Source organism: Lactuca saligna, chromosome 7 (genome assembly GCF_052625555.1).
Source record: "Lactuca saligna cultivar CGN05327 chromosome 7, ASM5262555v1, whole genome shotgun sequence".
NCBI classification, from domain to species: domain Eukaryota; kingdom Viridiplantae; phylum Streptophyta; class Magnoliopsida; order Asterales; family Asteraceae; genus Lactuca; species Lactuca saligna.
In genome coordinates, this window is record NC_136423.1 from 155,200,165 (window position 1) to 155,227,071 (window position 26,907).

Consider the following 26,907-nt stretch of genomic DNA (forward strand, 5'->3'; position numbering starts at 1 on the left):
TGGGTCTAAGGCACCACGGCCGGCCTAATATTTGTTTTAAATGTTATGCTAGTTGAGTATGTGTTATGTGGTATGTTAGTTGATTAAGTGGTATGCTAATTGTCTTTGTGATAATTGCATGGAAGACTCTAGGGGGTTCCCGAGGCACTAGGGTGTATCACCTTGGAGGGTTTCCATGGAATCCTTTGTCAAGAGCCCGTGCGGTTCCCGAGTCACTAGGGTTTAAGACCTTGGAGGGTTTCCAAGGAACCCGGTGAAAGACCCTGGAGGGTTTCTAGGGCATCCTTATATTTTTGTACGTATGATTTATGTGACTATGGGCTAAGACCCTGGAGGGTTTCCAGGGCACCCGGAGTAAGACCCTGGAGGGTTTCCAAGGCATCTCTATTTGTTTAAATGCGTGACTTATGTAGCTGGTACGGATTAGGTGATTATGTGTGTAAGACCTTGGAGGGTTCCAATGACATCCTTATATGTAGCCTATATGGATTATGTGATCGATATGGTTTATGTAATTGTAGATTATATGGGGTATGCTCTAGGGAACTCACTAAGCTTCGTGCTTACAGTTTTGTTTTTGGAATACTTGGATTTACGATATAACTGTGTTTTGACTATAATAAAAATGAAAATTTTACCCTCGATTTTTGGGTCGTTACAAATACATTTTATAACATCAAGTTGTTAATGCGTTTACGCATTATCAGTGCACAACCAACTTGTAAACAACAACTCATATATCTCCGTTTAAATAGTATACGGTATTATTGTCTCAAAATTACCCATGTTAAATTTCATCAAGTAATTCACTGAGCATGGGTTTAATCCAATACTTAAATCCCCATTTCAAAAGTACTTATGAATGTTGCAGCAAACCATTGCTATGTCTGAACACTTAGACAATATACAACCCAATTCATGATAGAGATAATTCACTACTTACTTCCAAACTATGATCGACTGTGGATATTTGAATAACCTAATTATTTGAGAAGTAAAACATGCAAAAGTGAAACATACTGATAACCAATTGACAAAAGATAGTAAACAATACTTATAAGCAAATCTTAATTTATTCAATCATCAAATGTCAATTACGTTTATTTGTTCACTACTAGAAAAACAACCTTTTACAATGTCCAATGCGTGTCTTAAAACACTCAGACGACACGCAAATGCGTGTCAAGGAAGGCCATGTCATAACAAAAGACGACACGCTTTTGCGCGCTGTCTATTTACGACACGTGGTTACGACACACATTTACGAAGCTCATTTACAACACATAATGTGTATCAAGGAAGGCCCTGTCATAAAGGAAGACAACACACATTTGTGTGCTGTAACCTTACGATGAGCGTTTAGGAAACGCATTGCGTATCATTAAATCCCCTATCATAAATGAAGATGACACACATTTGCATGTCATAAACCTCAGCAACCATTTAAAATATACATATACGACGTGCCTTTGCGATGCACTTTTCCGCATAACACAAAAATATAAAAACAAATATATACCAAAAAAATCAATTTTATCCAATAACATCATGTCAAAAAATTTTAATACATTGATATTAAAGGGATATGATTGTACATTGTTATTAAGAGGTTTCCCTAACTATATAACCTAATACTACATTGCTATAAAGGGGCACCTTCTTGTTTCAGTAACTCATCAATAAGTTGTCTAAAGAAGCTTTGAAACATTTCCTATTTTCGTTGTCTTTTCCTATTTCCTTAGTTTGTGTACATTGTAAGCAAGTGTGTATTGAAGTCCCCGAGTTTGCATACATAAGCCTTAAAATTGGAAATACAACAAATGAGGTAAGGTGTTACCTCATTTTTCCATTTTAAAACAAAACTAGGCACCCCATGACTACTACATGCATATGCCTCAAGATCTTCTGGTTGAGGAAAACGACTAGCCAGACCTACAAACAAAACCCACCCACCATTTCCAGTTATTATACTTACTTTCATGTGATTTGTTTAACTGTAACAATATATATATATATATATATATATATATATATATCACAAACAATAAAAGGTCTCTCACCAAGTTCATATGCTTTGGCTGCCACCCTGGCAGCAATATGAGTGGAAATCTTACACATGTTGGTGAACGGAGGGTATATTAATCCACTGTCAAAATGCTCCGCTGCCAGGAAGATTCGATCCCAACGACCGCCTCGCAAGACCTCTGTACTTTTTTCTTGCCTTTACTTATTTTCATTTCAGGAAATCCACTTCTTTACTAGAGAGAACTCGGTTTGAAGCTTTCATTCCTCTTCGGGTGGTTTGCTTTCTCTTTATTTAGCTATTGAGCAAAAAGAGTTCGCTACCTTTCTGCGTCAATCTTGTTTTCGGGGGGTTCGTAAGCTGCAAGAAAGGAGAGAGAGGCAGGCTATCTCTTTTTTGAAGTCAGTGCTTGTATTTGGTCGTCCAGTTCTTCCGGGAGGAAAGGGGCATTCTTCACTCCTTCACGACACCTCTATGTACTACATAAGGGGCGGACTAAGGGCCCATTGGTTCTACCTTCTTTTCTTTGTCGGCGAGTAACCTGTTCCGCCAGCGCAACAGCTGTTTGTTTTACAACAAAACATAACATACCTTTTTTAGTAAATGACTAAAATACCCTTTCATATACAGACATTAATTACAATTTCCATACATACAACTGTAGTGTTGAATTGACCCCTTTTCTAACACAGATTCTTTACATTTTTTAACAATCACCTCTATTACCGCATCACCATGTTGATATTCTTGTGGAGCTCTCAACTCTTCTTACAAAACAAAACACATATATGTGAGAGTGAGAAAAATAAATATTTTATGAAATTGAAATATTTACAGCCTTACTTATAGGAACACTAGAGAAGCGTCTGGTCTCAATCTTATGGACCATTTCATAACTTGGACTTTTGGTCTTTATTGTAACCGACTTTTAAAGGTGATTTTGATGGGTTTTGGTCATAAGACATCCTATGTGCTCATACAAACCCTAATGCTTGGATCTATGTTTCTCTATTGTACATGCTTTGAATCCAAAACTATAAACCCTAATTCTAGTATATGGAAATCGATATTAACATATAATTAGGTTTAAGATGTTACCTTGATTTTTATATAGCAATAACAATCCTAATTCCTCCTTGAATTGACTTTGGAATGCTTAGAGTCAGAAGTGTCACTCCTCTAATGGCTTACAAACACCATAAGCAAAAGGATGAAGAGGAGAGAGGTTGGAGGCTACCCAAAAACGTGTGAAACCCTAGAAATATCATTAGCCACGTTTTGGGTCATAAGGGTCTTATATATAGTAAGGCTATTAGGGTTATCTAACAAGGAAACCCTAATTTGGATGCTTAAGCCCTAAGCAACCCATGGAACCCTATCTTTAAGCCTTGGACGATTTCATATGGGCTTCCCCATAGAATTCGTCCACCCCTTAATATAAGGCAATCCATGGCCCAAATTATAATTATCTTATAATTACAATTCCAGTCCCTTAAGTTTAATTAATCTCTTTTAGTCACAAAACTAATTACCAATTAATTATTGACTAATATTAATTAAACAATATGATTTCTCCTTTAATATATTGTTCTCATAATACATTAATAAATCATATTTAATCCTTTCTCTCCATAATTCATCCTATCAAGTTGCTTTGGTGAAGGAAACCCAAAAGGACCATGCACCATCGGGTCAAGTACATACCAAAATAGTTATGGACTTAGACACTAATCCAACAGTCTCCCACTTGGATAAGTCTAATAACTATTATGCATATGTCTTCAGATCCTGATCTGCAATCGTAGCTTTCCAAAGCCGCTGTCAACTCTGATCCTATCAGATACGCGTGTCCTTAAGATAAGGGATCATATATTCCTCCGTTCTAGATATCATATGAGATATGATTTCTAATCATTCTCTTTGTACTACTTCTCGATTTCTGATTTATGACGATTGACTAATTGAACAAATCAAATTAGCCCTAGCCCGGCCAAGCATTTACGTTTGTCATCACTAAACCATCGAGGGGCCCAAAGATATCGCTTTTATCCTACCTTGGATAAAAGGAACGGATAAACTTTGATACAATGCTTGCTTGCACTTACTAACCAAATCACACACAATAATATGGTTTATAACACCAAGTTACTAGTGCATTTACTTATTATCAATGTGCAACCGATTTGAAAGATACAACTCACACATCTCGGTTTCAAGAATATAAGATGTTATCGTCTCACCAATCACTCGTGATACAATTCATGGATTGATCCAAGCGAGCGTGAGTTTAATCCAATGTTCAAATTCATATTCATAAGCACTCATGAACGTTGCAGCAAACATTTGCTTATGTCTAATACTCTTTTAGACAATCCACACACCAATTCACGACAGTCTTCATTCATACCTACTTCCAACATATGAACGAATGTGGCCCGTTCGAATAATTTGATTATTCTTAATAAACTCAATTATTCTGGAAGTCAAAACATGCAAAGTGAAACACAAGAATAATAATAATCCCATATGGCCTCAACCCTTTGAGTATAAATAAAACTCCTTTTATTTATCACCATATCGATTACTCATTATTTGTCGTTTCGGGTAATCAACTTCTTACTTGAATTACAACACTTGTCCCATGCTCCTAGCATGCACACAATGTTCACCTATGATTCTTACTTTGTGAAATAGATCACATTGAACACAATTCCAATCATTCTCATTTCACAACTCCGAATCCTTTTCCATAAGTGAAAGAATATCAAAATTCTTGCTACTTATAGAATATGCTAGATTCAAACATTCTATGCAATGATTCTTTCGTAATGTCACTGCACCAAAGTCACAAAGACTATTGCTAATGATGTTACTAAATCTTCTATCGGAGATTGTTACAAGACAATTCCTTAGATATGATGTCTCTCACAAAGTACATTCCTTTGAACATCCTTTTGCATAAAAGTTTCTAATCTAGACATAGATTTTCAATATGCAATTCCCAATATGGACACACTTCCATATTTTCCATATGACAACTTATTCTTAATAGAATCTTATCTATTCATAATAATGTCGATATGGTCCATTCAATATCATGCTTCCAACTACTCACAAGCAACCAATCCTCATCGAACTTTGGATTGTCCTTTGATAGTTGTTTAATTATTTTAGTCAAAACCAATTCTAGTCCCTTTTTCCTCTAAATGCGCTAGACAATTGGAAAATTTTAGAATGGTCAAATATTAAAGCATTTGCAATCGATCCTATACCCGAAGCGTATGGGACACGACGCATAATGTTTTATTTGCTATGTTCTCAAAATTCGAATTGTGAAGAGGAATGTCATAATCATAATCGAAATTTTAAGAACACACTATGTACCTTTGACTAAATTTATCAACATTTCTCAACCTAATCCTTTAGATTTGAAACGAAGCATAATATTCTCTCCCTTAATTATAGCAAAACAACTTTACAACCCTTACGACTTTGCAAGGTATAACTCTTGTTTTCTATAATTAATATTGCCAACTTGCAAAACTTTCCATAATAATCATGCAATCATAACTTTTATGCTCCCACTATCATGATGATTACTATGAAAACATAACACTTATGCTCCCACTAGCTTCGACATGTATTCAAAACATCTTAACTTCGAGAAAACAATACCTATTGAATTTCTTAAGTACATGTTTCTAATACTTAATGCTTTGATAATCTTTTATCATGGCCTCTTAAGCTTATACACCTTTTCCTTAGATAGTTCATATGTGTGTCTAAACAATTAAGACTGATTGCCAAACCTCACAATTCAAATTATGGAAAGGGATACCGTAACCATAATCGAATTCGAGAATGCAATTTTACAATCACTATCTTCTTAAAATCTTCCTTAGTGAAAGCATTTCCTCACAATCATTTTCATGAAGGAGGAAATCTTATGACACTTAGATTTTAATGGTGTATGTGTTTCTATCCATGTGAATTTGTTAAAACCAAATTTTACGACAAATTCAAACTCATATGAAACGAACTTTCTTAATCTTGATTTCTTAGCTTATGGTAGCACAACTGCCCACTACATCTTCCAAGTAGTTAAGCATCTCACCTTTTTCCTATCAGTGTACCTTTCATTGATCAAGGTGCCTTGCCTTTTATGCGTTCAAAATGAGAACTCATAGAACTTACATTCATAATTAACTCAATTGAAAACAGCACAGAAACAAAATAATGTCAACACGATAGGTTGTAAAACCTCAACTCGTGTGATAGTGATGATCTATAAGGTTTATTTTATTTGTTCTTGAAACCTTTCAAGACCATTAAGACTCCCACTGACTCCTTGACATATAAGATTCTCTTGTCAATAACCATTTCTTGACAAACAATTATTCAAGAGTTAGTGTAGCTTTTATCAAAACACTTCATAAATTGGTCCTAGTTGGCCTTTGACTTATCCAAGGCATCACAACTTTCCACATTTGATGAATGTTATAAACCTTTAATACTTTTCACTCATTGTCACAATCTTAACTTTAAGACTTGTTATTGGAACGAATTATGATTGACTTTTGATTTAACCATTTATTCAGTTCTTGATTTCTCTTCTTAAACATACAATTGTACTAAGACTTACTTAGAGGATCAATTGAGATATGGTTCTTATTCATTAAGATCTATCATAAAGCATAAAAGCTACTCTCCCTTCTTCTTAGAATGGAAAAACTTTTTTTTTTCTGCCTACTTGATTCTTCTTATTTGTTCTACTATTGATCTAAACCCTTTTAATCAATTCCGAATTATACTTAATCTTGTAAGTGTAATCATATTTACTAAGCCTTTAGTAAATCATGACGAATATCTTTGTTACTCTTATGGTGAACTTGATCAACACACAAATTTGTGTACTCGATCTCCTAGTCCTTCACTTGATACTTTATCAACGAATTTGTCTAATTTCCAAATATGAAATTTCTCATTCATCATGCAACCAAGTTGCGTGATTCCAAATTTCAGTCCAATTGAAACTTTGGGCGATGAGAAACTCTCCCTATTTGGTAAGTTCTCGACATTTCCATAAATAACATAACTAAGAATCATATACATTCGTTGTAGAAATATGCAAATATCAATTTTCATAACGATTTCATTGCAAGGAAGTAAACAAATAAATAAATAAGTCAAACAAAATTTATTTTATTTATAAAAGCAGCGGAAAAAGATTTGTCCTTACAATGCAAAATCTATTGAAAACTATGAAAAAGGAAAATTTCTAACAACTCTATCATAACTATCTAAGCTCAAAATCCAATCTTCAAGTCCATGCGATCGAGATCCATCTCTTGTGATTAGATTCATCTTGCTCTCTTATCAAGCTTCCTTTCTTTTCTCCGATCCTGCAAAACATTTAAATGCAATCTTATCACATCATGTATTTAGAATCAATGAATAGGAACTTAACGGAGTTAGATAGTGGATTTTACCTGAAGTGTAGTCATACTTTTGACTCTCCCATATCTTAGATCTCTTAGGTAAATAGGGCAACTTCGTCTCCAATGCCCCTTCTCTTGGCAATAAAAGCAAATTAACTCTTTAGGAACAACACATGGAACTACTTCAAACATCGCCTTTCTCTTATGATTAAACATTTCAATCATTGCATGTCTTTCATTGCCATTGTCTATATCCATAGTGGTCTTGAAGGCAGATTCATCAATCAACTTTGCTTTTCTATTGCGCCAAACCATTGCTGATTCAGCAGCAATAAGCATATAGGTGAGATCAATAAGGGTCACGTCGTGGTTCATCATATAGTACTCTCTTACGAACTCACTATACGAGTTAGGAAGTGACTGAAGAACCCAATCAACAGCCATCTCTTCACCAACAACGGATCCCATCATTCTTAACTTATCAATGTCTGACTTCATCCCTAAGACGTGTGCACACACCGACTTTCCTTCTTTATGTTTACTTGCCAATAGGGCTTGAGTGATATTGAACCTTTTAAATTTTCAATCTTGTGGGTTAGGGAGAATAATTGGATGAGGAGGAGGAAGAAGTGAAGCATGATTTCTTGTTCCTCGATCGACTCGTGGAATATCATCTTCATGTGGAATGCTTGTTCCACGGGATTTGGGAAGACCATAGTTGTCGAACTTTGACATCTATAAAACGGGAGAAACAAATTCAAGTTAGTTGATTGATTGATAGAGTCCTTAGTAAATCACCCAAATGAGATACTAAGGCTAGGACCCAACACAATACGCTACAACCTAGAAAAGGGATGCCGTAATCTAGTTGCAGAATATTTGAAGGTAAGTGAATGACGATTCACCAATTTCCACCATGAAAAACAAAAAGAAAATTAAGTTTTAAATCTATGAAAACTCCTAGATCCTTTGAGATTTATTGAACATTTCAATGGCATGTTTAAATCTCGATATGCCCCTCTTGTTTGTGACTGGGATGCCGAGGATCACAAAGCGGGTGTGAATAACCATCCAAACTTACATGGTGCCCTCACATGTTACAGTCACCTATTCGATGTGTCGGTAAACCACACACACTCCACCGAACTATGAAAAACACAGAGTCACCCTTTGCTACCTTTGCTTAGAACCATTTAGTGTGCCGGTAAACCACACACGCTCACTAACGTCTTCGCAAGGGCACAAAGTGTAATTTCATGGAATTGCATCAATTCACATTTGCCTAAGTAACTAAGATTGGGAATTTGAAAAACATTTAGTTACTTTGTATTTCATTATACTTATAATGGACGGTTTTGTCCTATCCTACCCGTTCGGCTAACGACCCTCCACTAGTCAAGAGTGCGGTGGGTAAGAGTGGATACCCATTCAATCGCCATATTATAGGCAATTTCCTTAAACACCCCTTATAGACCAGCTTCGTGAATGGGGCCTACTACCGGTAAGACTGACTTTTGCTCATACATATATCTAATGTTAGACTTTTAATGTTATATATATATATATATATATATATAGTATAGGGTGTATTTTACACTTTTAAAATACTAGGTGGTTAAAAAATTAATAATTATACTTTTAATTCAATTAAATTTCAAACCAAAACTTTTATGGATTTATTAAACCTCTTTTAATTATACACCATAATTAATTAATAAAACCATAAGGGTGTGAATTGAACTTTTCAAAACATTACTAGGGTTTTAGAATTTAACATTCCTAATTAAACTTTTAATCAACTTTTAAATTCCAAAACTTGAGGGCAAGTTTTGAAACATTTCAAAACATTAGGGTTTAGAATTTAAATATATACCACAATTAAACAATTAATCAAAATTTAAATTCCAAAACTTGAGGGCAAGTTTTGAAACCTTTTTCAAAACATTAGGGTTTTAACTATTTAAATTTCAAAACTTCAAAACTTTTGGGTTCAAATTTAAACTATAAAACCTAAATGGGAAAATATGAAACTTTTCATAACAACAAGGATCAAATAACAAATAATTCAAATTAACATTTAATCACATAATTATCCATATTTGATTTATTTAATGATTTCCTGCAAAACAATTTATCAATTTCCTCAAAATAATTAATCAATTATCTTATAAGGAAACAATTATCTTATTAATTGATAAATATCTTCATTTAGATCAAAAATATAGTCAAATATATCATATAATCGGATTAATATTGATCTAACATGATAAGGTAACTATCCATATGCAAAAACAGCAAGAAATCCCGAGATAAGCACTATCTGACGAGATGACTCGTCGAGTCAAGCCTGGACTCATCGAGTCACCCTGGACTCGGCGAGTCCAACCTCTAGAACACCAAAAATCGAATTTTTTAGATATACAATGCAGCAATACAATTGAAACCATCCTAGGCTTTGATACCACTGATGGGTTTTGGTCATAAGACATCCTATGTGCTCATACAAACCCTAATGCTTGGATCTAGGTTTCTCTATTGTGCATGCTTTGAATCCAAGACTATAAACCCTAATTCTAGTATATGGAAATCGATATTAACATATAATTAGGTTTAAGATGTTACCTTGATTTTTATATAGCAATAACAATCCCAATTCCTCCTTGAATTGACTTTGGAATGCTTAGAGTCACAAGTGTCACTCCTCTAATGGCTTACAAACACCATAAGCAAGAGGATGAAGTGGAGAGAGGTTGGAGGCTGCCCAAAAATGTGCAAAACCCTAGAAAGATCATTAGCCACATTTTTGGGTCATAAGGGTCTTATATATAGTAAGGCTATTAGGGTTATCTAACAAGGAAACCCTAATTTGGATGCTTAAGCCCTAAGCAACCCATGGAACCCTTTCTTTAAGCCTTGGACAATTTCATATGGGCTTCCCCGTAGAATTCGTCCACCCCTTAATATAAGGCAATCCATGGCCCAAATTATAATTATCTTATAATTACAATTCCAGTCCCTTAAGTTTAATTAATCTCTTTTAGTCACAAAACTAATTACCAATTAATTATTGACTAATATTAATTAAACAATATGATTTCTCCTTTAATATATTATTCTCATAATACATTAATAAATCATATTTAATCCTTTCTCTCCATAATTCATCCTATCAAGTTGCTTTGGTGAAGGCAACCCAAAAGGACCATGCACCATCGGGTCAAGTACATACCAAAATAGTTATGGACTTAGACACTAATCCAACAGATTTTACATACCTTCCCTTTCCCTTGTTCATTAAATACTTCACTTCCAATATACGCTGCAAAAGCCATTAAACAAAAATAACATTCCATATACTCGGCCCCATGGTTCAATGCCACCCACCTTTCATGTGGCTCAACATGCTATTGATAAAATAAGTTTCTATACTGCAGTACAGCCTGGCGTATATTTTTATATTATGAACATCTATCAATCACCGCATCTAAAGCTTCTCAACATTCCACGCCATTATAAAAAAAACCTTGTTATTTTTTATACCAAAAGAATTATTCGAATTCACTCTTGGTTTCCCTTTATCAACACTTGATGTACAGTTGTCTGAGTTGCTAGTTCGCCACATGCCATGTCATCGATTAGAATCCTAATGGGCCGTCTATGGTCAATTCGGAGTTTGAACAAACATGCAATTACAGTCCTAGTAGTTGTCCTCCTTCTGCCCATTTGACAATTGAATACAAATATTGTATCTTTTGATGTTGATGAGATATTGAGAGCCAATATGTCGAAATCTGAACTTTTTGTAGCTTTTCCATCCGTAATGGGTACACAAGTAGACTTTACAGGAAACTCATCTGCCTCTAACGATCTGAATACCTCCAGTGGGGTCTGAACCATATCACAAATTACATGCTCCCAAGTATCAAATATCTTTCCATCTTCAGTTTCATGAATTACCATAATATCACACATTCAGATTCATTGAGAATATCTTCTTTCAGTAGAGCTTCCATTCTCTCCACTCTATCACAGTCAATTCACTACATTAAACCACTTGACACTTGAGTATATTTGAATAATAAACAATAAAAATGAGAGAGGATTATTATTATATAATGTATACTCGAGCATTTTTTTAGGGTCTTACAACCTCATGAAGCACAAAGGGCTTTCCATTAATGTAAATAACAGGTTCTTCTCTCATGTTGTGCCAAAAGACAGTCTACCCACGCCACCTTTAGAGCTACATATTCTGTGCATAACAGATTTAATTCCTTCCATAGTTGGATTTGTAACAGCATAGACTGGGAACCCAATGATTTCTCTAAAATTAGGTGTGCCCTCTACTCTCTTGGGAATATTCGGTTATTGACACCCTGGACAATGATCACTTTTTAAAACTGTTTGACTTCCTAAGACCTCACCAATTCATAATACTACAACTATTTCCATCGCACAAGGGTGACCATCATTATTAGGTGTGCTTATTTTGTTTAATGGTTTTATATTTGCATATCCAAGTGCACCCATTGGATCCCTTCTCAACAACCTGTAATAGCAAGATACAACTTTTTTAGGACATGAAAATTCATGAAAGTGTGTTACTGTTATGTATACCTGCGAATAATGGTATAGAGCTCAGGTCTTGCTTTCATCCAATCATAGAAATTGATATTGTTATTGGGAGAGGATTTATAAATATGAACTGCTCTTTCTGTATGGAGATATACAGCAAATCATATAAGGTAGTAATATCTTTCAAGGTACTCAACAAAAAAAGAAAGCAACACCTTTCGCTTCATCTCATCAGGTTGTCTCAAAATACTATTTCTATATGTTGCAATTTCCTCACGTAAATTATGCCTGGAGGCACACTTCTCAATCACTTTGTCCACCTGTTGTTTGCCTTCAACATCGCCCTAAAACAATGTCAATCAAAAAGAAGTTACTCAAGAATGTTGTTATAATGGGAAATTTGTAAGGACAAAGGTTCATTTGCATACCTCTAAGACACGGATTAAGTTTCTTATGATAATATATTCCCCTCTAAGAAGAGCCTCTTCTGTGTTTAGCATGTTGTCAATAGCATTTGAGCCACAGACAGAAATTGTTCCAATTGAATTTGTCCTTAGGTTACCTAATAATAAGATATTGTAAAATCACGCAATCATATAACATAAACTTCACAGAGAACAAAAAATTACAAGAAGCTCCTATTTGGTTGAAATAGATCAATGTTGCAATGACCATCCGTGTAGTATTACACCCACGCCTCATTTGGCAATTAAAGATTATTTCTGTCTTGAGATCAGCTCTTGAAATTCTATCAACTTGTAAAGATCATAAAACACAAATCATATATAAAGTATAATCTAGGTTAAATATTTTCATTTTGTTAAATGAAAATAGCACTCACCAACGTATCAAAATCATATTACTTGGGTGATTTTTTATCTGTTACTTGAATGTGTTCGTAGTCAACAAGGAATATTCTTGCTTGGAGATCTAAATAGACCTACAATAGTGAAAGGCATTATGAAATAGATATTCAAAATGAACATTTAATTTCATAGTATGTGGAACCTGTAGTGGTGTTTTGACAGAGTCGGGTGTGACTGGATCCCATTGATCCACCATTTGACCATCTGGTAGTTCATCAGTTACTAGGATCTTATTTCCATATTTGTTATCGAGATGGGTATTGAGATGATAAGAAAAATGGGTATCAAACACAGAAACATGCTAAAAAGAATACCTTGCAGCTTCTGAAAATATGTCTTCCTTTAACCGACCTTCCATTCGCTCCACCCTATCCCTATTGATACCCTATTCATAACATCAAAGTTTAGATATAAAACGTGATAAATCAGCATGTTTATGAACAAAAAGAAAATGTGGCAAAATACTATAAATTTGAAGTGGAAGTTAGGATTTGAGGAGAAAAAATAGGCACACACCGTGTATTCAAGATTGGAGAAGGGTCTTTCAACCTCGCGCAAAACAAATGGTCGTCCGTTGATATAAACCACCTGTTCCAAGAAAGAGTTTTGCCATTGTTATGTAGGACATCGAATCCTAAAGTTATTTCCATAAACAAGTGGAAGCATGAAAAAAAAATAATTTGCCAACCCTAAAAAGTTATTGTCAGAAAGAAAGGAATAAGTTATTTCCAACCATCTGGATAATCCATGAAAAAGATTCTCTAATGTAAAGAAGAGAGAGATTTAGGGTTGTAGTGGTTAACTGCGAGAGGGATTTAGGGTTTCCTTCGGTTACCCTCTTCACATCTTCGTAACTCTTCATATGGTGGAGGATAAATATGAGAGAAAACCTAGTGGAGAAGGAGAGACGAGAAGGTGGAGGTGTCGATTAGGGGTTGTTCAACTGGTAGCTTCAATTGACGGTTGATGAGTCGTAGTTTTCGATCGGTGCTACAATCGAAAAGAGTTTCAGTTTCCAAACCATTTAGTGTGAGGATAGATTTGGAAGAAATATCAAACCCTTAACCTTAAACATGATGTGAAGTGATTGATCCATAATCTTCTTCGTCTCCGTCAATTCCTTGGGCTCACATAAATGGACGATGCTGGTAAATGAAGCGTTCTTCAGAAGGAAGGTGCATCGCCACAGTTTGAGGCTAGAAGAGGCAATGAGGTGGATGCGGGTGAGGGGTCGAGACGTGGGAGAAAAAGGAGGGGTTTTAAAAATTTGGGGATTACATTTTCCACTAAGGAGAAGCGCGTTTCTTAAAAAAAAAAGATACAAAGTGGCATTCATAGAGGACGCACATTTTAGATAAAGTGCCTTCCATGTTTTTTTGTTTTTTTTACATGAGACACTAATTTAAGGGCACGAAATAATGCTAGACTTAAATCCTTCAATTTTTTGAAGAGATGACACTTTTTTTATGTCACTCTCTTTTTTGTAACATAAATCAATGAGTACTGTGGTTTGCGCGTCATAAAAGGGTCTTTCTCTTGTAGTGGTTACAAGTTTCTAAATATATATCTAATCACTAAAACTAATATCATCCTTCAGACCAATGCTTCTTGCATGCTAAACGTGCTTAACCCTACTAAGACCCTTTTGTGAGGGTATCTGCAAGATTCTTTTCTGATGATACCCTCTTAACGACGAGGTGTCCTTCTACTTGATGTTTGATAAAGTGTTATTTTTTGTAGATATGTCTAGATCTCCCATGACCCCTTAGTTTCTTGGTCAAGGCAACCGCTCCTTCATTATCACAGAAAATCTTTACCGGCTCCTTAATGTTTGGCACAACTTCAAGGTGTCCAAAGAAGTTCTTCAACCATATAGCCTCCTTCGATGCTTCGCTCGCAGCTATATACTCTGATTCAGATGTAGAATCAACCACAGTCTCCTGCTTGGAATTTTTCCAAGTCACAGCTCCTCCATTATGGGTAAACACCCAGCTAGAATGAGAACAAAAGTTGTCTCCGTCTGTCTGAAAGCTAGCGTCTCTATACCCAGTAGCTATTAAGTCATCAATGTCACCAAGCACAAGGACCCAGTCCTTAGGTCTTCACAGACACTTAAGAATGTTGTTGACAGCTATCAAATGAGTTTTACCCAGATTTTGCAAACATGTAATAGGTCTTCGCAAACACCCATGCTCAAAGCAAAATCCATTGGCGGAAGCAAAATCCATGCTTAAAGCAAAATCTAGTAGCCATTAGGTCTTCGAAAATGTAACGCTTGTGTTTCTAGGCTTGTCATTAATGTGGATATAATAGTCTAGGTTAACCTTTGTAACCTTTTTTGAAATAATAAAGATGTATTATTTGAGTAATATGCGTTTTCTGCTTAGTTGTGTGACTTAATTGAATTAAGAATAAAATTAAGCATCAAAATGAAATGATAGATTAGCTCGACATCTATGGATAATGTTGTAATAGTTGAAATGAGGTTTCTTAATATATAAAGAATGCCAAAATCCGAGTTATAACGAAGAAGTTATGACCTATCGAAGTTTTGCGACAGAACCGGCAACGCTAAATGACGTAAAAAGTTAAATTTATGTTAGAGCGATATTTAGCCTTAGTGTTCTAAACGAAAGTCATAGATTTCGTTAAACTGAGAGCCTGCATAAAAAGAACGCCCAAATCGGACTTCGTATGAGGAAATTATGATTTTTCGAAGTTTCGACATAGCAGTATGCAGCCCAAATACTAGATTTGAGATCGAGCGGTTTTTAGCTGAAACAATCAAAATGAGAATCGAAGATCTCGTTAATTGTAGTGAAACAATGAAAAGATAGGAGAAAACGGACGTCGGATGAAGAAGTTATGAATTTATAACGAAGTTTTCCTGTCTCGGCCTACTAAAAATAAATAATAAAAATAAAAGCTAAAATTAGCCGACGGAGTCTAAACGAAAGTTGTAGAGCGTAGTCTCACATATGCGTGGATATAAAGAACGTCAAAAACGGAGTTCGTATGAAGAAGATATGAATATTTGAAGTTTATTAAATAATTAAAATATAAATTTAATTATTAAACCTGATATTATCTGAATGGGAGTCACCAGACTTATCCGGGTTACGCTAGCATAAGGTTGTACGCCCAACGTACAGCGCAGCATGACGTGCCTCGCACTCGAGTTCTTCGGATACGTAAGCAGTGATGAACTTCTGAGGCGTACGCCGCGCGTAGAGCATTACGCCCAGCGTAATGCGAGGCCTCAGCCTCCTATAAAAGGATTGCGAGGGCACCGAACTCCATTTGCCAAATTCTCTTTTCTTTCTCCCATTTTGCATCGTTTTGCATGCCAGAAGTATCCCGAAGCCCTAATATCAATCCCGAGCCTCGAAGCAAGTTTCGAAGCCCCGAAGATCCCGAGAAGTGCAATTCCCGAGCCGAAGCTCTACTCGGGAAAAGCCCGGTTTTTGTGGAGATCTTCCAGATCTACCGAAGAAACTACCTCTGCAAGTCGTAGTGCTGTCCGATCATCTTCTGATCAAGTGAGTGTGTACTTACTTTCTTCTAACGCATAATTATAAAGTATTTTATATAAAATACGTGTTATCTGTATATTTTTGTTGTTATATGTGTGAATGTATATTCACTTTCTTCTATCTCCTAGATCTGATTTATTCTCTATGAAATATGTGTTATGTTTGTGTGCATCATCTGTTATGTGGAATATGTATTGATTGAACATGTTATACTGGTTTTAAACTATGTATAAATATATATTTTTATCTACTAATATGTTGGGTAGAACATGGGTAGATAGTTGATGTGTGATAAACAGATGAGAGGCCTCGATGTTGTTAATGTTGACCTAGTCATCTAGCGGAGTATGGATGACAACCACAGGCTCTTTCTAGACAGTCTAGTTGAACGCTAGCAGGTTCATAACGTGTAAATGTTGTGAACGATGTGTTCACCGGTGTACTCTATCCCCCTCATGGTTGCCTTTAGGATATCTATTGTTGAGGAAACCCCTTGGCAGTAATGTCCGTCCCGATGAAAATCCTAGATTTGGTCCCTTGAAATAGATGTTGTTGTAGGGACATAAAGTGAGGATAACGGGAATGGGTAATCGGGTTATTGTTGGTTGGTGAAATTAAATATTATTATTTATTGTGGGTTGAAAACCCTATATTGTAACGCCCGCGTTTCCAGGCTAGGCATTACCGTTAATGTAATAGTCTAGGTTAACCCTTGTAACTCTTTTTGAAGTATTAATGATGAAATATTTGAGTATTATGTGAATTATGTGTTTATTTTCTTAATTATTATAATTTAATGAATTAAGAATAAAATAAGCATCAAATTTGAAGTGTGGGATAATCCCGATATCTTTGCATAAACATGTAGTGGTCGAAACAAGGATTCTGAAGATATAAAGAATGCCGAAATCCGAGTAATAACGAAGAAGTTATGACCTGTCGAAGTTTCGCGACAGAATCGGCAACGCTGTATGACGTAAAAAGTGAAATTTATGTTAGAGCGATATTTAGCCTTAGTGATCTAAATGAAAGTAGTAGAGTTCGTTAAACCGAGAGCGTGCATAAAAAGAACGCCCAAATCTGACTTCGTATGAGGAAGTTATGATTTTTCGAAGTTTCGACTTAGCAGTATGCAGCCCGAATACTCAATTTGAGATCGAGCAGTTTTTAGCCGAAACAATCTAAATGAGAATTGAAGGTCTCGTTAATAGTAGTAAAACGATAAAAAGATAGGCGAAAACGGACGTCGGATGAAGAAGTTATGAATTTATAACGGAGTTTTCCTGTCCAGGCCTACTAAAAATAAATAATAAAAATAAATTCTAAATTAGTCGACGGAGTCTAAACAAAAATTGTAGATCGTAGTCTCACCTACGCGTGGATATAAAGAACCTCGAAAACAGAGTTCGTATGAGGAAGATGTGAATTTTTGAAGTTTATCAAATATTTTCGATATTTAATTTAAATATATATTATCCGATATTATCCAGGGGGGAGTCAGCGACCCTATCGTCATTACGCCCAGCGTAATCTCAAGTTACGCCCAGCGTAATTCGACCTTCCAGCCCCTATAAAAGGGTGTCAAGGGCAACCGAGTTATTTTCTCATTTCTTCCCTTTTTCTCGCGTTTTTGCATCATTTTTCGTGCAAGAATTATCCCGAAGCCCCAGTATCATTCCCGAGCCCCGAAGCAAGTCCCGAAGCCCCGAAGATCCCGAGAAGTGAGATTCTCGAGCCGAAGCTCTGCCCGCAAGGAGTTCGGTTTTTGTGAAGATCTTCCAGATCTGCTGAAGAATACTACTTCAACAAGTCGTAGTGCTATCCGATCATCTTCTGATCAGGTGAGTGTGTGGTTACTTTCTTCTAACGCATAATTATTAAGTATTTAATATAAAATACGTGTTATGTGTACATTTTGTTATTATATGCGTGAATGTATATTCACTTTCTTCTATCTCATAGATACGATTTATTCTCTATGAAATATGTGTTATGTGTATGTGTCTCATCTGTTGTTTTGGAATATGTGTTGAATGAGAATGCTATGCAGGTTTTAAACTATGTATAAAAATATATATTTTTATCTACTAATATGTCGGGTAGAACATGTGTAGGTAGTTGACGTGTGATAAACAGATAAGAGGCCTCAATGTTGTTTTTGATTCAGTCATCTAGCGGAGTTTAAATGATGACCACAAACTTTTCTAGACAGTCCCGTGGAAGGCTAGCAGGTTCGCCGCCTATAGGTGTTAATGAACTTGGGTGTTCATTCACTGTACTCCATCCCCCTCATGGTTGTCTTATTTGACATATATTGCCGGGAAACCCCCGAATGCATGTGTTGTCGCCCCGATGAAATATTCTAAGACTAGGTCCCTTGTGTTAATTGTTTTAGGGACGTAAAGTGAGAATAACGGGAATGGGTAATTGGGTTATTGTTGGTTGGTGGAATTAAATATAATTATTTATTGTGGGTTGAAAACCCTACATGCTCACCAGGCTCCCAAGTCTGACCCACTCAATTTTATTTGTATTACAGGAAGTGGCGCAAGGGAATAAGATGGATGAACCATCAAGTTGTTTTGTTTAGTAGTCTGTATATGTATATATTTGTTGAATGACTTGTAATGTTATCGTTTATGCTTTATGTTCTGTATCGGAACATGACATCCCGAGTTTTGATTATATAATGAAAATACATTTCTTTTATGAAATGCTTTGGTAAATATTATTTTATCATACTTTGTTTTTGGGAACAAATTCCGCAACTCTTTCAAATCACAAGGATTTACTCTGAAATTATTTTAAAAGCATAAATGAAAATCGGTCTTTTCTGGCCGAGATTTTGGGGATGTCACATATATGCTCACCAGGCTCCCAAGCTTGACCCACTCAGTTTGATTTGTATTACAGAAAGTGTCGTAAGGGCATAAGATGGATGAATCATCAAGTTGTTTTGTTACAAGTCTGTATATGTATATATTTGTTGAATGACTTGTAATGTTATCGTTTATGCTTTATGGTCTGTATCGGAACATGACATCCCAAGTTTTAATTATATAACAAAAATGCATCTCTTGATGAAATGCTTTGATAAATATTATTTTATCATATTTTGTTTTTGGAACATATTCTGCAACTCTTTTAAATCAAAAGGATTTACTCTGAAATTATTTTAGAAAACATAAATGAAATCGGTCTTTTCTGGCCGAGATTTTGGGGATGTCACAGTAAACACCCATGCTCAAAGCAAAATCCATGTCAGGTCGAGTACATGTTATAGCATACATGATCGATCCAATGGTGGAAGCCTATGGAACCCGACTCATTTCTGCTATCTCTGCATCAGTACTTGGACTTGGAGTCTTACTCATCTTGTTATTACTCTGGCTAGGCAACTCTCCTTTCTTCGATTTTTCCATGCTTAAATGTTTTAGCACCTTATCCAAATATGTACTCTGACTAAGTCCAATGAGTCTTCTACTCCTATTTCTCAAATCCTTATTCCTAGAATATAAGTAGACTCTTCAGATCCTTCATAATGAAACACTTTCCAAGACAAGACTTAACCTCTTGCAAAGTTGGAATGTCGTTTCCTATGAGTAGTATGTAATGAACATACAATAATAGGAAGGTGTCTATACTCCCACTAGATTTGACATATACACAAGACTCATCTTCACTTACAGAGTATCCAAACTCTTTGACTTTCTCATCATAGCAAAGATTCCATCTACAAGAAGATTGTTTCAATCCATAGATTGATTTCTCAAGCTTATACACTCTATTGGGGTACTTATCATCTACAAAATCCTATGGCTAACTCATGTAAACATCCTCAGCCAACTTTCCATTAAGGAAAGCGGGTTTGACATTGTCACACCCGAAAACCTAAGGCGGAAACATTTTCAGGGCGGACTCCACGTTAAGTATCAAATCCAAGAAAATTAAACAACCATTACATTACATATTCGAATTTACATTTGTTCAAAAGTAAAGTGTTACAGGTGTTATACATATATCATATGAACAAAAGTTAAGACAAGTCTTATGTACGCTCCGTCTTCTCCAAAAGGATCGATGGGTACCTGTCTAATATGGACCTGAGAATACAAGCAGTTTGAAAATCAGCATAAAGCTGGTGAATTCATAAGATGTTTGTTTTCTGAAAATGTACAAGTTCCCTTTGGTTTTCCAAAAAAGTATGTTATCCAAGAAAATCCCATATTTTCTTATTTGTAGAGTTTGATTAACTATTTTATTACATGAATTTGGTTATGTTCAATTGTTATCCCACGAAAATCCTATATTTTCCTGAAAGTAAGTTTAGTTATTGAATTTCGATGTAATGTTTGATTACCTTTCGTACTTGTTATATTAGCTAGGTATTCTGATATCCTAATTGTGTTACGCTTGAATGTACCTAGATGCATGCCTTCGTATTCGTATTCCTATTCTTAATCATATTCATACTCGTATTTTATATTTGTATTTGTATTCAGATTTTTGTTCCTATTCGTATTCATATTCGTATTCGTATTCGCATTCGCATTCGTATTCGTATTCCTAGTCCTATTCCTAATCCTATTAGTATTCATATTCGTATTCGCATTCGTATTCGTATCCCTAGTCCTATTCCTAATCCTATTCGTATTCGTATTCGTATTCGTATTTGCATTCGTATTCCCATGCGTATTCGCATTCGTATTCGCATTCGTATTCGCATTCGTATTCGTATCCCTATTCCTATTCCTAATCCTATTCATATTCGTATTCGTATTCGCATTCGTATTCATTATGTTCCTAGCTGTACTTTCGTATTTGTATTTGTATTAGTTCTAATTGATGATTAGTATGAATTATTCGTAAATTATGAAATATAGATTGTAACACTTTATCAAGTAATCTATGATTAGTTTGAAAGCTAACTTCGTAATTCGAACTATTTGATTTAACACGGTTTTCGATATTAAAAACATACAGATTATAGACATTTGAATTGAAAATAATAAGTTTGAGTAAAAGATTTCCTTGTACTTTTGCTTGTATTCCCCCCCCCCCCCCCCCTGAAAACATTTGAAAAACACTTGAAAAAGGGTAGGGGTATGAACTCACCGGTCGAGAAGCGTTTCGGATTGGATGCTAAGTATTGGTTCGGGGCTTGATAACGCGTGAGGTTCCTATGTAATATGAAATGATATACAAATGTATCTAATTAGACTTTAAATCACTAATTAGATATGATTAAACACTCCAAGACGCGAAAAGACTTCGAATCAAGTGTTCGGAGTGACCCGGGTGACATCTAAGGACGTGTAGGACCTAGATATGGAGTTTACTCTTCAAGAGTAAACTCCTTGAGGAGTTCACTATCCATTGACTATATCCCCATGAGTTTACGGCCGTAAACTCATGGGTGGTGGGTTCTTGGATGCCAAATGGTCATACAATGCACACGGGAAGGTTCTAGGATTGATTCCATGGCTTAGTAAGTGATTGGGACCCTAAATGACCTTGTATAAGAGTTTACGGTCTATGAAGATGTTCTTCGGGATTTTACTACCTTAAACATGAGTTTACTACCTTAAACACGAGTTTACTACCTTAAACACGATTACTACCTTAAACACGAGTTTACTACCTTAAACACGAGTTTACTACCTTAAACAAGAGTTTACTACCTTAAACACGAGTTTACTACCTTAAACACGAGTTTACTACCTTAAATATGTTTTTGTCCATGATTCATGAGTTTTAGTGGTTGAAGGTTAAGCATATTAAGTTCTAGACCCATTTCTAAGCCATACAAGGTGTTTAGGGCACTTTAACACCCATAAAATGAGTTTAAGGTCTAAGGAGATGAGTTTATGGTCTAATAATGTTCTTGGACCGTAAACTCAAGCTTTTCCCATTTGAATAAGTTTTGGTGCATTTCTTGAAGGATTATAAGGTTATATACTCTCATGAAAGCTTGTTGGAGGTGTTTAGGGGAAAACTAACACCTTAAGTTGAGTTTACTCCCTAATAATAGGTGTTTACGGTCCAAGCATGTGCTTGGGTCGTAAACTCATGCTTATGTCCCATTTGAAGAGTTAAAGGTGCTCTAAGTCCATGCAAACAAGTCCTTAGGTCATATCTAGGCTCCAAATGAGTTTTGGAAGGGTTTTAAGGCTCAAAACCCCTCATTACATGTGTTCACGGCCTAAGGAGGTTCTAGGACTGTAAACACATGTTTGGTCCTATTCCTCATATTTTTCACGAATTTGAAGGCTAAAGGTGTTATATTAGAAGCTAGGATAGTTACCTTGACGATTTGGAGCTTGTTTTGGATGATTTTGGCTTGATTTCGATTTCTAGAGAGAGAAAGTAGAGAGAGAGAGAGAAAGTAGAGAGAGAGAGTGGAAAGGCTTCAAATGAGGCTCTCTCAACTTTATATATGCTGAAATTGTGGGACACGGTGGAATTCTACCCGATATTGTCGTCAAACGAGGCTTTTGGTCATACCCGATTTAATTATTTTTATAACTTGACGTAATAAAATTATTATTCTTCCAAATAATAATTTGAGGTGTTTCCATGGATTTCTAACGTATTTGGATAATTATTAAGTCATTTTAATAAACTCAAATAAATGACTTAATTTTAATTTTTTTTAAACGAACGGAAACAATTCAAGACGAAAAAAAAAATTAACGACAAAACGGGTTATGTCAACGGAACGAACTTCGGGTTGTCACAGACATCCATCTACAAAATTTCACAATCATGAAATGTAGCTATGGCTAGTATAACCCTGATAGACTTAATCTTAGCCACTGGTGATAAGGTATCATCATAATTACACCCCCCCCTGGGTTTGAGTAAAGCCCTTCGCAACCAGCTGAGCCTTGAAAGTGTGTACCTTTCCATCCATGCCAGTCTTCTTCTTGAAAATCCATTTGCACCCAACTGTCTTACGACCTGGAACATTATCAACCAAATTCAAACTTGGTTGTCATACATGGACTTGACATTGCTTTTCATTTCCTCTTTCTACTTGGCAGACTCAGGGTCTGCCATAGCTTCGTTGTAGTTAGAAGGCTTATCCAAATTTACCAACGTACTATCATTGATAAATGTATCACCACTTGTAGTTATATGGAAACCATAAAACTCAAGTGGCATTATAACTCCACTGGACACTTGTGAGGTAATGATTCATCAATCGGTTCAACATGAATTTCTTCCTCAAGTTGAGTGTTTGTGTTAGAAGATCCTTTATCACTTGACTCTTGAATTTCCCCAAGATCAATTATACTCCCACTGTCCTTTTTTCATATGATCTCTATCTTGAGAAATACTCCCCTTCATGATACGACTACCACATTTTCACTAGGTTTGTAGAACAAGTATCCAAAGGACTTTTGTGGGTAGCCGATGAAAATACATCTCTCACTTTCATGTTCAAGCTTTTCGTGGGTTTCTCTTCTAATGAATGCTTCACAACCCCAAACCTTGATATGTGCCAATGAGGGAACCTTCCATGTCCACATCTCGTGTGGTGTTTTTGTTGGGTTTTGAGCATTCTAACACTCCTAAGTGTACATGCAACCCTAAATACCTTGGATCTATGCATTCTCTATTATACATGAAAATATGAACATTCCAAGGTATTCATCCTAACTAGCATAATAACATTGATTCATATGAATATATCAAGTTAGAATTACATACCTCTTTGATATAGAAAGTCTTCATGAAGCTTAAGTGCCTAGTGCCCCAAGTGTGATACCTCAAATGGTTCACACAACACCAAATACACATGGAATGACTTGAGAGAACTTCACACTTCATGAAAATCGGCTAGCCTTTTCTGTTATCCATAGTCGCCGATTTCTTGAGCCATGGGATTCTTTTATATGGTGGCTATTAGGGTTACACCATGCAACTCATAACTTTACCCATTCCTTATGCTCCTTGGATTTTAACCTCCATGGAGTATCCATGGGTCACCCCATGGACTTAGTCCAACATAATGAATCTTGGATCACAAGCCCACATATATAAGAATGAATGATTTACACAATCAACCCATATATTTAATTAGTCTCCTTGTGATCACTTAATTAATTCCAAATTAATTCTTGATCAATACTAATTAAATAACCTTATTAATATATTAGAACTTATAATATATTAACAAACCTTAAGTGGTATTTCTCTCATTATAGTCTATCCAAATGCATGATGCCATGCAACCCAAATGGACCATGCCGGTTTGGGTCAAGTCTCACCAATTATAGTTATTGACTTAGACATTAATCCAATAGTTTTGGCAACCTTATTTGTTTGGAAAAAATTAAGAATGTGGGAAGCAGTCTCTAAGGCATAATCCCAGAATGAGATTAGAAGTGAAGCTCGAATCATCGTGGAACAAACCATGTCCAACAAGGTTCGATTACGCCTTTCAGTCACACCATTAAGTTGTTGTATCCTAGGAGGTGTCCATTGTGAAACAATTCCACCTTCCTTGAGGTGGTTGTGGAACTCGATACTAAGTTACTCACCACCTCTATTAGATCTGAGCATCTTGATCTTCCTACCCAATTGGTTCTCGACTTCATCTTTAAACTCTTTGAACTTTTCAAAGGTTTCTAACTAGTGCTTGATTAAGTAGATATATCCATATCTGCTATAATCATCGATGAAAGTCACATAAAATCGATTTGCATCCCTTGTTGTGGATCTGAAGGGCCCACACACATCCGTGTGTATGAGATCCAACAATCCTTCAACTCTTTCACAAGAATCAGTGAAAGGTGATTTAGTCATCTTTCCAAGCAAAAAATATCTACATGTATCATCTAACCTTAAGTCAAATAGTTCCAACACTCCATCCTTTTGGAGTTGGGAAATGGGTTTCTTGTTGACATGTCCAAGACAAAAATGTCATAAGCATGCCTTGTCTAAACCATTAGACGAATAAATTTGCAACACACTATTTCCTAAATTGTCTACAACCATCACATTTTCATACATGCCATCACAAGGTGATGCTTCGAAATAAAATACACCATTATAATAAGCATAAATAGAACCATTCTTATTATCAAAAGAATATCTAAAACCTTGTCTTTATAAAACATGAAAAGAAATAATAGTCCTCATCATTCTGACGAATAGCAACAATTGTTTAAATTTATACACAACCCATTAATAAGCACTAAAGAATAAACATCAATCTTGGTAATAGGAGATGATCACTTAGTGCCCGTAATCAGGTTTATCTTCCCATGCTCCACACCCTCACTTCTTTTTAGTCCCTGCAAGTCAGAGCAAATGTGAAAACAACATCCAGTATCAAGGACCCAAGAATTAGAATGTGACGAGTTTTTAGATAGGGTAGTGTAAATACCTGTCGTGGCTGGCTTAATCTTGCCATCATTTATGTCTTGCAAGTACTTAGGTCCACTTCCTTTCCAATTTCCCTTGACATGGAAGTAAAATCAAGTAGCCTCCTACGGATCAGAGGTTGGAGGAGCATCAAAACTAGGTTTGCCTTTAGGGCTATTGCTTGATGACCCGACTTGAGACTTTCCCTTCCAGTTTTGCTTAGGAGGAGCTTTCCTCTTTTTTCCTTCCTTTAACCAATGGCGAAGACGGGAGTAGGAACAGCAGCAAGAGTGGATGCAATACTCTTTCCCTTCATTCCACTCTCAGCACTTCTCAATAATATTTGGAGTTGGCTCAATGTGGTCTCCTCTTTGTTCAAATGATAGGTTATTATGAACTAATCATATCAACTAGGAAATGAGTGCAAGACTATTTTAATAGCCAATCCCTCATCAAAGTTCACAATGAGTTTCAGAAAATGATCCACATAATGTTGCAAGCGTTGCAAGTGGGTCGTGATGGACTATGCGTCCTTCATCTTGTTGGTTATGAGTGACTTGACTATCTCGTACCTTTCTTGACGAGCTTATTGATGGTACTTTTCCATCAAGTCCTTGCACATCTCATACGGCCAATAGTCCTCATAGAACCTTTGCAGCTCAAGAGTCATAGTAGCCACCATGATGCATGCCACTTTGGTAGCATCATTGAAGTGTCTCCTATACTCAGCTATTTCTTCAGGAGTAACGGTGGTTTCATCGATCTCGTTAATCTCTTTCTCGAGAACATATTCCTTGTCCTCAAAGCCCAAATACATCTTGTTGTTATGCATCCAATCATTGTAATTGGAGCCATCGAAAGTGACTTTTGAGTCGATGCTCAAGAGCGAGAAGTGGTTGGAGGATTTGTTGTTGTTGGAAAAGGAACCGGAAGCATTGTTTGTAGTTGAAATCTAAAAAGGAAAAATGGCAAGTTTTGATTAGATAAGAAAATCCTCAATATAACACCTAAATGAAATTTTAAGGCTAGGATCCAACTAAATAATTCACAATTCAGAAGAGGGATATTGTATTCTAATTGCAAATTATTTAAAGGTAGGT

General features: G+C 35.8%; 1 pseudogene; it reads right to left on the reverse strand.

Annotated features, from left to right (window-relative positions):
- Nucleotides 1–2,656: 2,656 nt before the first annotated feature.
- LOC145007369 (uncharacterized) lies at nt 2,657–25,856 on the reverse strand (annotated as a pseudogene).
- Nucleotides 25,857–26,907: the final 1,051 nt, after the last annotated feature.